The following is a 17,671-nucleotide window of genomic DNA, read 5'->3' as shown; positions in this document are numbered from 1 at the left end:
ATGTCTTGTAAAACTTTTTATAATGTTTTTCTTTAACCCATTTAAGTTTTCCATAAGGTAAAGATTGAGACAGTCCACCCATACAAATTGTTAAGGCCCGGTCACACCTTGACGTTTTAGCCAGGGATGGCAACGTATTAAAATGTATTTAAAACGCTGGCTTACGTTGAACTTTTGATGTTTTTTTTTAAAGATTCGGACGTATTCATAACGACTTGGTCTTATGTATAACGCATTGGTAATGGACACAGAACGTTTCGTTGTGTTATAGATAACTTATACCAACGAATGCTGAACCTGTTGTCGGCCTACACAACCGATGCCCAACGTTAGTCTAACTTAGGCATAGCGCGTTGCACTCATCGCCGACGATGTCGTGACGTAGCCTATTAAAAGGCTGACGCACAACGATTCGAATCATAACTGCCGTAGAAATGGAAGTGTCAACATCGTGGTCACACCTTGGCGATCTTGCCAGCGTATGCCGACCTAAGAAAAATGTGTCTAAAACGTTGGGGCACGTCAAATACGGTATGAGTAAGTTTGGTATACGTGAGTAGAACGCTAAAGTACGCTATCATACATCGTAGTAAGTAGAGTACGTCAAGAAATTTTAAACATGTTCAAAATTTTACGACGTACTCGGCGTATGACACATGTTCCGCATGCGATGGGGATAAGTTTTACACACGATATGCGGACGCCTACACACGTCCACAAAGGCTACTTATAAGCTACTCATAAGTCGAAACACGTCGCGGTAATGTCTTTTTTACGCGAAACTTATTTCTTACTTATGTTTGACGTGCTTTGAACCAATTCTTTACGTAGTCCCAACACACATTGACGTATGTAGACGTATTCCAATGACGTCTTCCGGTCGACAAAAAAAATAAATTAACATGTTTCTAGCTTACAACTGCCATATAAAGACGTGTTCCCAGCGGTTTTGGGAATTGGTATATAAAAATGCTGCTCATAAAAGGGGAACCCAACAGTGTTTTCGAGTCCTTTTTGAGTCGATGTCCATGTCAGCAGTAACAGTATCAGTATCAGTATCAGTATTAGTATTAGTATTAGTAGTAGTTTGTTCATGTTGGCAGTAGTAGGTGAGTGTGAGGGGGAGGGTGTGGGTTATGATGGATCGTCCTTGCGTCCGCGTGTCCACGGGTAGGTTCATAGGCTGCCACTCAACGATTTAAATGGCTGCATCTCCACTATTGAAAGTAGACGCTTGCGCTCAACAATTGGATTTTTTTTACACTCAACGACTTTTAAACGGTACCACTCAGCTATTTTCATTGTTTACAATGAACGATTTAAATTGCTGTCACTCGCCTTTGTTTTTTGACGCTGGGGTTTGGAAATTTGAAGCGTTTCTTCTGAACGTGTTAAAACGCTCAAACTCGACTATTTTAAATAGACGCTGCTGATGGACAATTGGAATCATAGCCAAGCTCAACATCGAAGTGTGAACATCCTCGTCATGCCGAAGAAAAGTTTGAAGAATGCTGCAAATAAGTGTCCTGGCCGTGGCCGTGGACGCTGACGCAAGGACGATCCATTATACTGACGCCTTTCAGCCTATGAGTAACTTAAAAGTAACGTCTGTCGATGTCTGGCAACGATCGCGTAACGTGCCAGCAACACATTAATCATAGGTTAGTAATAAGTTTCGGGTACGCTAAACATTACCTCGGCGTGTCTCAACTTATGATTAACTTAGAAGTAGCATGTGTTAACGTCTGTCAACGATCGCAGACCGTGCATACAACTTGTGGCCAGCGTAGCGGAACGTGTGAGTCATACGCCGGCATACGTCGTGAAATTTCAAGCATGAAAAAATTTGAGGACAACCAAAAAGTACAACGTTTAAAGCCAACGTACAACGACGTATGGCAGTGTTTTTCAGCGTGCTCTCAATGTTATCAAAACTTACCCATAACTATTCAACGTGTGCCAGCGTTTTAGAAAAAAAATTCAAAAATCGGCATACGTTGGCTAAAACGTCAAGGTGTGACTGGGCCTTTAGCATCATAATACATCAGGAAAGAGTTGTCCTCATTCTTATTATAATCAGGAAGATATTTGTTATTTGCTTTAGCATATCTCTTGGAACATACTTGAGATATTCCTCCTCTTTTAGCCTTCTCTATCATTAAAAGCATACCTATATCACTGATTCATTCCAAATTCTGTTTTGTCATTTTTAACACAGCACTCCAAGCCAAACCGGAGGCCGTGTAATAGTGAGTGGGGTTACATCCATAAGAATTTTTATTATGACAGACTGTTCTAAAAGTTTCAAACACATCAGTCAATAACAATACATCAGTTTAAAGATACAAATCATGATATTCTCCAAGATTCTTTATATTAAACTTCTCCCAAACCTTTTTAGCTTGTGTATAATCTTTATCGGAAATATGATTTTATTCAACTTGCGAGAGAAACTTTCCCTTTAAGGAAGTTGTGTTTCTTTAAACTTCTCAAATAAATCCATGTAGGCATACAGATATATTCCCTTTTGTGATAAGAGATCAATCTCTTCTTGATTTAAGAAATGTGATTTAAGATTCGGTACGTTTTTAATATTTGATGCTAAGTTAGATAATGGACTTGCCATAAACTTGTATGTGTCAAGAAATCTGATGTGGGTTATGGGGGATGTATGAATTGTTTTTTGAATGAGATGTATTTTTGATCTGTGTTAGGAATGGCAGAAATATCTCCAGATGTCCTTGAAAATTCATTTATAAATAGATGTGTGTCATAGTGAGCGTTGTTGTGAAGAAAGACAGGAATAAAGTTTGGGGGCTTGTAATTAAGATTACAATGGGAATGAGCTGGACCTCTATATTTACCAGTAAGATGACAATGATCCCTAACTTTGACCTCTCCCTCAATTTTCTATTCACAAATATGACAGATACTGTTCTTTCTAAATTCCTTTTTCTCTCCCTTTGTTAATGACATTGGTTTATAGGTTTTTAACGATTATTTCTCTTTGTCTTATACAGTCTTTTTCCAATCGTCTTACAAACTCCTCTGAGGCATCTTCTCCTCTATAAAGTTCTAACTTGTTGTATTCATCACCAATAGATGATTTGATATAATAACAGAAACCACAAGGAGTAATTTTTTGATATTTATTTGTGTATGATTTATTTGAATTTGGAGAAACAGTATTTATCTTTTCAAGGATACTTTCAAAATCAACATATATCACAAACGGATGTATTATCGATTTATGAAAATCTTTGAATGATATGTTTGAACCTGCTTTTGGTAAATTGATTATGGTTGATTTTTGATTACTACAATATTTTGAATGTTGATTTTAGAGTGTACGAGGTGCAGTGGGACGCCAGAAGCACGCGGGCCAGCATCAACTCTGCTTTATTGCGCGACCAGAAGTACACTCCTGCCACCCCTAGCAGGCGAGGCATGATATACGAAAACCCAATCACGTGACACAGCACACTCCTCCCCTCGTAAAATGACCCGTCACTCGATGAACGGACAATCACAACATGACCATCTGAAACCCATCAACACTCATAATCCTCCAAATACCGCGGACGCACCCTAACCCGCCTCGGACGGGCGGCGCCACCAGACAGCCCAGGCTCAGACGCCTCCCGGCTCGGTCGAGGTGACACCCTCGCCGGACTCGCACTTTCCGCAACACCAGCCACCCCCGACCGCCCAGCCTTCTCGACGTCCCCAGGTAGGACGGCATCAGGCGAAGACCCCCTTGGCGTCGGCCCAACCAGCTCCGGCGATACAACGTCAAGTGCCGGCGATACTACCGGTGGGGGTCCCGCATCGTTCGGCCCGGGGAGGTGTGGGGGGGGTGACGCTGAACAGCGATAATGCATTTGGTCCACGTGCCGCTTCCACACATCCCCACCATCAGTCCGCACCATGCAATTCGCCGGACCCAGCACCACAGAGACCACCGCAGGCACCCATTTGGAACCGTGGAAATAATCGCGCACCATTACCCGCTGCCCCACCTCGAAACTGCGCAGCCGCGTCGGACGTGACATTGCCCCACTCCCCGACCCTCCAGGTCGCAGCAAATCCAACCTGGACCGCAAAGCCCGTCCATAGAGACGAATGGCAGGCGAATCACCCGTGACAGGATGAACTGCGTTCCTGTAATGGAGCAAAAAGACATCGACCACCGTCTGCACAGGTGCAACACCCCCCCTGCGCAAAGCCCGCTTCAACATCTTGACAAACGACTCAGCTTGGCCATTCGTCTCAGGATGATACGGTGCGGACCTTAGATGTCGAATACCATTCTGGCGCATAAACTCATCAAATACACCCGCGATGAACTGCGGACCTTTATCAGAGACCAGGATCTCCGGAAACCCTTTATTAGCAAAGATCGTCCGCAGTTTCTCTACTGTAATGTTTGCTGATGTATCCTGCATTACTACAACCTCCGGCCATTTAGAGAATGCATCGATCACAATCAAAAACATTTTGCCATTAACCGGTCCCGCAAAATCTACATGGACCCTCGCCAAGCTCGGTCTGGCACAGGCCAGAGACCCGAAGCTCGACGCGGGTTATCAGCATCTGTCTGGCACGTGGCGCAACGCTTAACCAACTGCTCAATGTCTTTGTCCAACCCCGGCCACCACAACAGGCTACGAGCAAGACTCTTGGTCTTCCCGATGCCAAGGTGACTGACATGCAGTTCTTCCAAACACCGCTGCCTGAACCTCGGTGGAATCACCGTCCTCATTCCCCACATTACGCACCGTTGGACCAACGACAGCTCCGCTGCGCGTGACGTGAAAGGTTGAAATGCCGGTGTCGAAGGCAGATCGCTTCAATTCCCCGTAGAAATTGCCTGGACGACACGCGCAAGCACCGAATCACGAGCCGATTCCACCGCGACCTGCCTGGCCATGACCGGCCCGCTTTGGACCTGGCCCAGCGCGAACACATCGACCCGGTCGCCCAACTCAGACGCAGCTGGACCCTCCGCACATGGCAAGCGAGAGAGCCTGTCACAGTTAGCATGCTTCTCGGTGCTTCGGAACTGAATATCATAATTGTAAGCACCCAGAAACAGACACCACCGCTGTATTCGCGCGGCTGCTACCACCGGAACCCCGCGTTCGGGTCTCAGGATGAATTGAAGCGGTTTGTGATCCGTCTGCAAAGTGAAATGCCACCCCAGCAGGTATTGATGAAACCTCCGCACACCCCAGACGAGGCTGAGAGCCTCACGCTCAATCTGGGAATATCCGCGCTCTGCTGTGGACAGGGTCCGGGATGCAAAACAAACAGGCCGCTCGGAACCATCGTCCATCCTGTGGGAGAGCACTGCCCCGATGCCATATACAGAGCTGTCGCATGCCAATAGGAGCGGACACGCAGGCTCATAGTGCACGAGGACCGTATCCTCTGTGAGCAGCCGCTTGACGCGGTCGAACGACGCCTGGTGTGCAGGCCCCCAAGCCCAGCGCTCGTCCTTCTTGAGCAACCGCGTTAACGGCGCAAGTTGTGAGCTGAGCCCGCGCACGAACCTTTGGTAATACTGGGCCATACCAATGAACGAGCGCAGCTGCGTCTTGTCGCGAGGCGGTGGCATGTGCTGAATCGCCTCCACCTTCCGAGGACCTTTCAACAGCCCCTCCGGCGTGATGATGTGCCCGAGGTATTCCAAGCGCTGCTTGAAGAACGCGCACTTGTCCCTGTTCAAGCGCAGGCCGCATGCTTCTAGCTTTGTCAGCACTTGGGCAATGTTCGCAAGATGCTCGTCCGCCGTTTTCCCCGCAATGAGCACATCGTCAGGTAGGTCTGAGCGGGCAGGCCAATGCAAACCTGATCCATGGCTTTCTGCCACAAAGCTGGGGCCGAAGCAATCCCAAAACAGAGTCTGGTATATCGATAGAGTCCTTGACACGTGTTGATTGTCAAAAGCTCGCTACTCCCGGGATCCATCGGCAGGTGAAAATATGCATCACACAGGTCTAGCTTCGTGAAGTATTGACTCCCCGCCAATCGTGCATATATTTCATTGATTGACGGCAATGGATATTGCTCCACGCTGAGCCCCGGGTTAACCATGGATTTGAAGTCCCCGCACAATCGGACGTCTCCATTCTGTTTCAGCACCGTGACAACCGGGGTGGCCCAATCCGAGCACGACACCCGTTCGATCACTCCACAGGCCTCCAGCGTATCCAGCTCACCCTTGACCTTGTCCCGCAGGGCATACGGCACTGGACGCGGTTTACAAAACCGAGGAACCACCCCCTCCTTCAAGAAGAGTTTTGCCTCCATGCCCTTGAGTTTCCCAAGGTCGTCGCTAAACAACCCTTGATGTCTTTGAAGAATCTCCTCCAACTGATCCTCCCACTGGCTCGGCACGGGTTGCACAAGGTGAACTGCGGCCCAGTCTATTCTGATGCGGGCCATCCAATCTCGGCCGAGGGGAGATGGCCCCCTCCCCCGCACGACGTACACCCGAAGCGTGGCGACCTGGCCTTGATACCTCACAGACACGTCTGCCATCCCGACTGGCGTTATCTTCTCACGGGTGTACGTGAACAGCGTGAGGTTTGACCTGATAAGCTTCAGGCCGTTGAGTCTACGCGCTGTCTGTTCGCCTATGAGCGACACCGCTGCTCCCGTATCGACCTGGAACGTGATCGGCGTTTCGTTCACTTCGACTTCCACCGTCATCGGGCGCGCCGTCGCCGGGCCAATTGAAAACAGGCTCAACAATAGCCGCTGGTTCCGCCCCGAGTCGCCTCGTACATCGCCGTCCATGACCTTAACAGTGGCCGTCGCCCCACGGCACACACGCGCCCAAATGACCCACCTTGTGACAATTCAAACAAACGTTGCCTTTACACGGGCATGCACGGCGCAGGTGTCGACCTCCACATCCCAAGCATGTCCGCGGGGTCACCCGATCGAAGGTCGTGCGCGCGTCCCGGGGTGCTCGCGACCCCGTGTGGCCGGTGATGGCTCGAACATCCCCGCGAGTCTGCTCGACCGCTGTAGCCGTGCTGACCGCCGAGTCGAATGTAATGGCTTCATCCTTCAGCCGTAAAACCACTGAAACCATCTTCGCATCTCGTAAACCAGCAATAAAACGATCTCTGAGCCGAGCTGGACACTCCCCCGCTGTGAACTTGCAAGCCACGGAAGAATGCTTAATCCGCGCCACAAAATCAGCGACGCGTTCCTCTGCACCCTTCGAGAGGCGATCGAACTGGAATCGAGCGAGCTGTAATGACTTCTCCGGCGCCATGTGGGCTTTCATTTTCTCCACAATGTCCCGAAACGACAGCTCGTCATCCCAGGGCCTGTTCGGTGCCACCAAATCACCCAGTAGCCGATAATGCTCGGGCGAAAGCGAAGCGAGCAAGATCGACTTCTGTTTGCTCTCGTCGACCACATCGTTCGCGTGGAAATAGCATTCCAATTGCTCCGAAAACAATTCGAAGTCGTCTCCGTCGAAAACGGGCACAAGTCCATATTCAACCATCCTCGTCAGCCAACTAGAGTGTACGAGGTGCAGTGGGACGCCAGAAGCACGCGGGCCAGAATCAACTCCGCTTTATTGCGCGACCAGAAGTACACTTCTGCCACCCCTAGCGGGCGAGGCATGATATACGAAAACCCAATCATGTGACACAGCACAGATTTAATCGTTCTTTTGTGTGAAAGGAGTTGAGACATCTCTTACAAGGATACGTTTTACATTTTCTCTTGTATAGTTGTGATTTCGTTAATCTTGATAAATTTCTGATGAAAGCATAATGTGATTTTTCATTTGAAGTAAAGTAGAAAAGGTCAATGTGTGTTTCATCATTTTTATAGTTGTTTGAAATTTTTAATATCTGAACTTTATTTGTGTCCGATAATCCATTTACCTGAACAGATCGATGATTCATTTTCTCAAATTTAGGAATATCTCTCAATGACATTGGAAACTTTAAATCTTTAACATTTAATATATTCTCGTATTTCTTATAATGTTCAACCCTTTCAGGATTCCATTGTAGAGGATGTAAGTGAGCAAGAACAGACCATAGAAAACATTTATTATCTTGGTTTTGAATGTTAACAACCGCTTTCTTAAGTTTTATCTCTTTTGGTAAATCAAGATAAGAAGAAGCTTGAAGAGGATCTGATTTTAAGATGTGTATATGTAATTTTTTTTGTAATATTATTTTTGTAATTGTAAATCCACTACCTACTACAGTGTTATCAACATCTTGTTCTTGTCTCTGGAGTTCATCGTAAACATCACATCATACAAAATCTTGAAATGATGAGATAACGTGAGGATTTGTCCTCATTTGGGGAGTAGTTTCATCACCTTCTCTTTCCATATTTAATTTTACTCCCATATAAATCTTAAAAGTTTTCATTTCACTTAATGTGTTTTTAGTTATAGTTGCAATACTTTGTTTAACCACATCAACAGATTCCATGATTGAAGATGGTCCAGTGTCTTGAAAATGAAACAATCTTATTTTATATATGCCCTTTAAATGCTCCATCAGTGTTTTCAATGGAAAATTTAGTGGCACCGTCCCTTTCTTCATTGTTCTTGTGTTTGCATGATTGAAGGTGTTTATTATAAAAAATTTTTAAAGAATATCATAATCACATCTATCACAATGTTTTGTTTCTTGGTCAAGTGGAGATATTTGTCTGAAAAGATTGAATGTGTGTTTGTTGGTTTGAAGGTGTTTTTTATAACATTTATATTCATGATTACAAACATCGCAGTACGTTGTATTCACCATATTTATATACTAAAACTTTGCTTAAAATAAAATTTTCTAAATGAAAATTTTGTTTAATTTATAGGTGAATCTGTGCTTAAAATCATTTTATCCTCCAACTTTTTTCACTTAATAAATACAATGTATCAAGACACAAAAGACAAGTTTCAATCACTCCCTTCATTTGTAAAAGATACTGAGAAATATGTCGAGGATGTAAAATTGTATAAAGATAAATATAACAACTATTGGATAAAAACAATTCTGGTGAATAATATGAGTTCTTCAATTTCCTTCAGTGGAAGGGCTTTTAGTACATGTGGAAGAACATCACTTAAAGTAGCTCAAACAAAATTTTCTCCTCTCCTTCTGGCAATATATTCAAAACTAGAAAAAGCAATGAAAAAAGAAGTATCAAAAAATAATTAAAACCTGATGAATGAAGCTTTAGAAAGAAAAAATAAGACCATATGTAATGTGCAAGGAGAAATTTGTATTTTTTTCAACAACCCTAAGGATGTAAAACCTGATGAAATAAAAGATGTTAATATATCAGGTGAAATGACATTTCGTTCAATAGTAGTTCAAGATCATTATAAATTACCTTTAATATAAAAAAATGTTGTCGTTGAATCTGTTAATAAAAAAAGTATATCGATATAGATGGTAATGTTTTTTTTCTAATAATTAAATATGAGTCATTATTCAACTGAAGATTTTGAAGATTATTAGAGTGATGATGGTATCTCTGTTGGAACAGAAGACAGTTATGATACCGAGAGTTTGTGTTCAAGCAATACTTATGATACCGAGAGTTTGTGTTCACATGATAGTTATGAAAGTAGTTTTATAGATGATTGTGAAAGTACCGAAGATGATACTGAATATGAATTTTATTTGAAGTAAAGTTTTACTTTATAAATATGAATAGTATACTAGATCTTGAGCCCCTTGAATTGCCTGATTCTCCATATGACAAATTTGAGAATTATCTTGCATGTGATAGAGTGGGATTAAACACAGTCAAAAGCCGATAAACAATGTATATTCTGTGATTATCTTCTAATTCATGAAAATAAAAAAAATATAAAAAGGAATATAGTTCTTTTATATTTACACAAAAAATGAATACTTTCCAAGATTGATTCGAGAAATGAATGTAAAGTATAAGGGTGATAACACACCTTTCCTTACAATGTAAGAAACTGAACGCATTAGAGAAATGTTCAAAGGATTGTTCTTATATATTATTCACGATTGCCATTTTCAGGGAAATATCAACACAATATATTGTACAAATAAAACAATGGATTATGTTGAAATTAAACCCGAACTTAGGATAAAATATAGAGTTTCTAAAAAAGGCAATAACAAATTAAATAACCTGTTTTCCAAATATATATAAATGAATGATTTTTTACCCATTTGGGAAAATAAGATAAAATTTAACAACCATAAAAATCTTCCAAATTCATTAAGATGTCTCATAGTTGGTTCAAGCGAGTCTGGAAAAACCTGCTTACTTTTAAAGATGCTCCATACTCCCAACTTTTTGGATTATGATAATTTAATAATTTTCACAAAGTCGAGTTTTCAACCTGAGTATCAACTACTCTCAAAAGGTTTTAATACTGGTCTTCAAAAAGAAGATATAATCGGTTTACGTAAACTTTAAAACAAAGGAAATGATTACAACATTGAAGATATAATTCAACAATTTGTGATGCACAGAGATACAAAAAGAAATCAAAAACGATAACTTGTATTCTTAGTGATAATATGGATGATATACCTTCACACCAAGATTTGGATAAATCAAAAAAGAACCTCATTATCCTTGATTGTGTTAATGAGAGAAACCAAACGGTAATGGATAGCTACGACACAAGGGGGAGACATTCATCTTGTAATTGTATTTATCTTCGTCAATCATCCTTTCAACTCCCTCATCGCTCAATAAGAAACAATGCTAATACTTTTATTTTATTAAAGTTAAATTCAATAGATATAAACAATTTTTGGAGAGACAATTGTTCTACATTATGTAGTAAAAAGGAATTTGGGGATTATATGAAGCACACAACTGAAAAATATAAGTATATTGTTGTGAAACAAGATGAGATATTAAGGGATATATAGTTTATTTTAGAAGCAAGTACAGTACATATATAAATGATAACTATTATTATAAATATTGTGGGTAACTTTGCTTCTGGAAAAAAAAACACTTTCATAAATCAAGATTCTTTAATAGTACAAATGAAAATATTGTAAATTTGCTTAAAAAGCACCATGTAGTTCGTATTGTATCAACAACAACGAGAGCAATAAGACCTGGAGAAGTAGGAGGTGAAGATTATTACTATATTTCAGTTGAGGAACATATGCGATTGAGGAATGAAGGTCAAATATCTGAGGAGGTTTCTCTTGGTACAACTAAATATTCACATTGTAAGAGTGAGTTGAAGAAACTAAAATCTGGTGGTCTTGGGATATTAGAAACTAATCCAGAAGGAATGAGACAAATTATTAAACATCTGAGTGGTAATGGGGTTCAGATTTTATCATTCGATTTTGATGTTGATGAAGAAACTCAACGCAAACGAATGAAAAGCAGAGACACACGTAATCGTGAAAAAGAAATTTCAACTCGTATTAATGTTAATAAAGAATTTAATAAAATATTAAAAGAAAAGGATTTATTTGAACACATCTACTTTAATGATGAAGAAAAGGAAAATTTCGCTGTTAATCTTTACAACTCATTAAATGATATTTTCCAATAAATAAATGGATGCGAAAGAAAGAGCAAGAAGATTTACGGAACATCAAGAGTTGGTTTCAAAAGTTGTTAAACAAAAGGAAGACATAAAGAAGAAATGCAGACAGAAACTAACAGGTGAAGAAGCATTTGAAAGAAAACAAGAGAAAATTTTTAAACCACTTAAAAAACTTCCCAAGAAAAAATTATTGAAGCTTCCACAGTTTCCACAATAGAATGTACTACTAAAAAACTTCAAATGTTAAAATATTTCAGTCAAATGATGGAGGAAGAATTACAGCATAGAGGATAATTAGAAGATGATGATTAAGGATTATTTCAACAACTGGAAGAGATTAATCAACCCCCTGATTATATTGTGAAGGCTCTTCAAAACAATGAATATTCAGTGGATTCAAAAACCAAAGCAGGACTCATTCCAACAGAACAACCAACAATATTTCATCTTGTTCAAGAAAAGGGATCGATATTTTATGATGAATTAAGGTTCTTGAGTTCTGCTCAACCCCCTGTTAAACTAACTCTGAGATTAATGTTTCTTCGAACAAAAGATGGAAAACAAGGTTCAACTGTGAAGGGTGAATCAAAGTATTTTGATAAACCATTGGATATAAAAAATGAGCATGATAGAGCATATATTGATTTATTAAACTCGTATGATTATGGAGTGTTTGTTGCCGGTAAAGGAAGGAAGAATGAAAAGGAGAAACACATTATTGAGGCTTTAAGTTGCCTTGGTTCAGGTGTTACTTTTCTTCCAAATGACCCATCACAATTAGTTAATAGACTGTTATTGCTGTTAGGTAGTAAGAAGGCTGGAAATAACAATTGTTTTAATGAAGCATCAGCCATTTTAGACCAGTTGATAAACATGAAAATAATTAATAAATGTCAATACAAAGACATTTTATCCCATTTTAAATAAGATGAGAAGCACAATCCTTAGATTTAATTTCACAACAAGCGACCACACATCTTCATTCCCATACCCACTACAACTTGACGCAACAAAATAATATGAGGTGTCTTTATTGTCTATGGAAACTTCTCATACTTATTTAATATCACAGAGAAAAATGACAAGTTTAGTTATAACCCGGGAAGTGGATACAAAATGATAACAGTTTCACCCGGAGCATATGAGATTTCTCAAATATCTTCCGAAATTGCTTGCCGTATGAAAGAACAGGGTGATGAACCAAAAATATTATTATAGATATTCAAAAACATACTTCAAAATCAACGATGAAATTTTAAAATAACTGCAAGGTTGATGTCACAATTGAGAATTCATTTGGAGAGTTATTGGGTTTCTCCTCAAAAAAGATTGAAACTAATGGGACATTTTACATTGATAATGTCATTCAAATATCCTCAGGAATAAATTCGGTATTAATTCACTGTGATTTGATTGATGGCGCTTACAATGATGGAATAAGAACAAATAATATTTTCATTCAGCACATACTCAACCCTATTGGTTATAAATTAAATATGGAACCAAAAAATCTGGTTTATCTTCCTGTGTCAGGAAAAACCATATGCAGAGTAAATTTTAGGATAACTGACCAAGATAATCACATGATTTCTTTTAATGAAGAAATTATATCCATCAGAATTCACCTTCGTGAAGTTTTCCAATAAATAAATACGATGGTTATTGTGAGGAAACACGAGTTGGGAAAATATAAAATAATTACAGGGGATGGATGTTCCTTTCGCCGTACTACAAGGGTGAAGGTATGTACCTTGGTGGAGGAAACTGCAAACCTAAGAGACAAAGGGGTGTTGGACATCAATTTAGAAAAAAAGGAGATGGGATAATTGATACTCTAATGGGTATCGGTTCAACTATTCTTTAACATAAAGACCTAATTGGTTCAACTGCTTCTGCTGTGGGAAATGTAGCGGGTGCTATAAAGAGTATAAAAGATGCCCAAAAGGAATCTCATAAATTACAAGCAATAAAACAAATTAAGAAATGCTAAACTCATCTGTCTGCCGAATAACGACAGAAAATAATTCAAATACTTGGGTCAGGGTTTCAAAAGTTTTAACATCTTTTTTCCTTAATAAATACAAGAATGGAAGCAATTGATAGTATCTATGATTTGGATAATACCATTGTCATCTCAAACTCTACTAAAAAAGAGACTCCTTCAAGGTAAATGCAATAACTGTAAATGCCTTGAGGGAGGGCAAAGCATCGCTTTTTGGGAAGGCAAAGCGTCACCTTGGGGAGGATGATGGGCGCGAAGCATTGCCTTGGGGAGGTCGATGGGCATGAAACTTCACCTTGGGGAGGGTGAAGCGCCGCCTTTGAGGAGGGTTACAGGCGTGAAGTGTTCCCTTGGGGGAGGGTGAAGCATCGCCTTGGGGGAGGGTGACAGGTGTGAAATGTCACCCTGGGGGAGGGCGAAGCGTCGCATTTGGGGAGGGCGACGGGCATGAAGTGTTGCCTTGGGGGGAGGGTGAAGCATCACCTTGGGGGAGGGCGAAGCGTCGCCTTTGAGGAGGATGATGGGTGTGAAGTGTTGCCTTGGGGGACGGCGAAGAGTCACCTTGTGGGAGGGCGATGGGCACAAAGTGTCATCTCACGGGAGGGCGAAGTGTCGCCTTGGGGAGGGTGATGAGCGTGAAGCGTTGCCTTTGGCAGGACGAAGCATAGCCTTGGCGAGGGTGACGAGCGCGAAGCATCGCCTTGGGGGAGAGTGAAGCATGGCCTTAGGGGAGGGTGAAGCATCACCTAGCGGAGGGCGACGAGTGCGAAGCATCGCCTTGGGGAGAACGAAGTGTCGCATTGGGGGAGGGCAAAGTGTCTCCTTGGGGACGGCGAAGCGTCTCCTTTGGGGAGGGCAAAACATTGTCTTTAGGAGGTCAACAGGCACAATGCATCGCCTTGAGGGAAGTTGAAGTGTCACCTTTGGGGACTGCAATGGGCACGAAGCGTTGCTTTGAAGGATAGCGAAGCTTTGCCTTGGGGGATATCGATGCATTGCCTTGAGGGAGAGCAAAGCGTCGTCTTGGCTGAGGGCGATGGGCATAAAGTGTCACCTTGAGTGAGGGTGAAGTGTCGCCTTGAGTGAGGGCGACAGATTCAAAGCATAGCCTTGGGGGAGGGTGAAGCATTGCTTTGAGGGAGGGTAATTGGCGTGAAGCGTCTCCTTGAGAGAGGCAGAAGTGCCACCTTGCGGGAGGGTAATGTGTTGCCTTGGGGGAGGGTGATACGTCACCTTGAGGGAGGGCGAAGCATCGACTTGGGGGAGGGCCAAGGCTGTGAAGTGTCTTCTTGGGGAGAGCGATGGCATGAAGCATCACCTTGAGGGAGGGTGACAGACATGAAGTGTTGCCTTGAGGGAAGGGAAACATCACCTTGGGGAGGGTGACGGGCGCGAAGCATTGCCTTGAGAGAGGGTGAAGCATCGCCTTGCGGGAGGGTGAAGTGTCACCGTGAGGGAGGGTGATGGGCACGAAGCGTGGCCTTGATGGAGAGTGATGTGCATGAAGCATCACCTTGGGGGAGGGCGATGGGCGTGAAGCGTCTGTTGGTAGCAACTCTGAAGTTTCAGCTTAAATCCGGGAGAATGGTACCCTTCCCTCCTCGGCTGGATGCCGGCAAGCTCAAGGATGAGAGGGCAGCTGTGCAGTTTGCGAACAGGCTGAGTGGAGATTTGGGAAGTGGGGGTGTGGGGGGGGGGGTTCTCGGTGCTTTGGGGAACCTTGAAGTGTTGTGGAGTGACGCTGAGAAAGTTCCGAAATTATGATCCACTCCCTTGATCTGTTTAACTGTCTGTGCCTCTAAACGCTGGGGAACCTTCGAAGTGGCTGTTGTGCTCTTTTCTAATTGGCTGTACTTGGGCCTTGCCTCCATTTTACCTCCACCACCGAAGGTGAAGGAGGTTATGTTTTCACCGCTTTCTGTCTGTCTTCTTGGCTATACTGTGTACAGGATATCTCAAAAAGTTTTGGACATATCAGGAGGAAATTTTTTGGACAGTTTCGGTGTGTGATGACGACGAACTTATTAGATTTTGGTGAAGATCCGGATCCGGATCCAACTACTATATTTTTTAAGTGATTCTTCACCATTGAGAAGACCCACTATACATTTTCCACTATATATGGCCAAAAGTCATATATAGCACAATAGCTCAAAAAGTTGCAGACAGATTCGGATGAAACTTAATAGAAATGTTGGTTGTGTGACAAGGAAGAGTTGAATGAATTTTGGTGAAGATCCGGATCCGACGACTAGAATTTTATCGATAAACAGAGGTATGTGCTCTCCTGAGTGCCCTTCTAGTTTAAACTATTTCACTCCTTTCCCAGTAGCAGAAAGCAGTTATTTTGATTTCGAACTATGGGAATAATTACTCTTTCGCAGATGAAAAGCTATTTCTCTCTTATCCTGCTTGTTAAATCATTTCCCCCACTCGTCCCAGTTTCATATGTAGGGCTTGCCATAGTGTGTGTTTTTTATGGAGAATTTCATGTTATATTTTCTTCCTTATGTACACGTACGTATTTGAATATAAGATTCTACTTTGTATGCTGAATCATTGTGGAAATCGAGTTCTTTCATGCCAAACAACCAATAACCAATAACACACACACACCGGTGCCAAATGCCATTGTGATAATACAGTTTAAACACACACACACACACACACACACACACACACACACACACACACACACACACACACACACACACACACACACACACACACACACACACACTTACCTTGAAACAGCGTTCTTTGAAAGAGGATTTAAAGTGGGTAATTAGCGAAATTCAATTCAAAAATGTACCAAGCCACAGAACACAAAATGTCGATGTATACTCTCTGCCTTCACAGCTAAAACAAACATGGCACCCACTTGGTCAGATGGACCTTGTTTTTTTCTTACTTGTATCGATATCGAAATGAGGTGAATTACCAAAAGGTTAAAAAAGTGATGTCCTGTAAAAATACAATTGCACATTTTCAGTGGATGACACTTATACACTGAATAAACGCCTTCACGTGCATATTTTAGTAAAGGAGCCAGCCTGAGTGAAGGACATAGACACTGTGGCAGGTGGCCATAGCAGGACCCGTTTATTAAGCACATATGTGCAGTCTTCCCACGATGTCATGATGTCATTCAACACAATACTACAGAGACACCTCCCGAATCACCCACCGCATGGAAACACAGGACCCAACAAAGGTGGAAACGTGCGACGTGAGATTGAAATTGATGTGAGATTGAAAGCACAGTTACTTTTTCCTGAAACGAGCAACCAAGCAGCTTAGAGAGTGCTCGCCAAGTGGCTTAAGCACTCAAGCAAGCACTAAATCGAAACAGTTGAGAAGAAACGGCTCCCTTGGCATGCAAATGGCAATCACTGGTGGTGGTCGAATGGCAGTTTAGCTGCCGGGGTAGCTATCATTTGTTGAAGCGCGACTGTGTTGCTGATGCAGTGCCCTCTACCAGTACACACACTGAAACTGGTACTCATTTCGCCGACCTCGGAAGGATGACAGGCTGAGTCAACCCCTGGTGTATTAATTCAGCGGCCGATGGAGATTGAACTCAGGACCCGAGTATCCCAAGCCGCCACCCTAACCACTGAGCCAACACCAGCCTGGCAATCACTGAACCGTCATATTCAACACACACCTCCCGGAGACGTCCAAAATGTCCGAATTGAACAAATGAACACTTTTCTTGGAGTCGGAACTGCTTGTAAGTTCGATTCTGGAGCTCAAATTTTGTAATTCTCCTTGGTTTCGTTGTGATCGCATGTGTGGAAATGAAATAAAGCGACAAATGCTGGCGTCTCCGGGCGTTTATAAGCATTGCAATGTACCCAGCGGTTTGCAGCTATGATGAACAGGCATTCGGTAATATGAGTGAGGAAAGTGGGGAAAAAAACTATCGTTAAGAAATCGTTGCGGCCTGTTCCAAGTCAAGGCAAGGTTGAGCAGGCCAAAAAAACAACATTGCGGCTTCAGACCCCAGCAGAGTTACCCAGGAAACGTATCAAGACCCAAAAGAGCGAGGTGGCAGAGGATCGCCTGATGAAGAACATCATTAAATAAGGCTGTTAATTATCTTCAATAGTGGT

This window comes from Eptatretus burgeri, chromosome 5 (genome assembly GCF_056783735.1).
Source record: "Eptatretus burgeri isolate ZD-2024b chromosome 5, Ebu_testis_v1, whole genome shotgun sequence".
Lineage (NCBI taxonomy): Eukaryota > Metazoa > Chordata > Myxini > Myxiniformes > Myxinidae > Eptatretus > Eptatretus burgeri.
Note: the sequence above shows the minus strand (reverse complement) of the source record.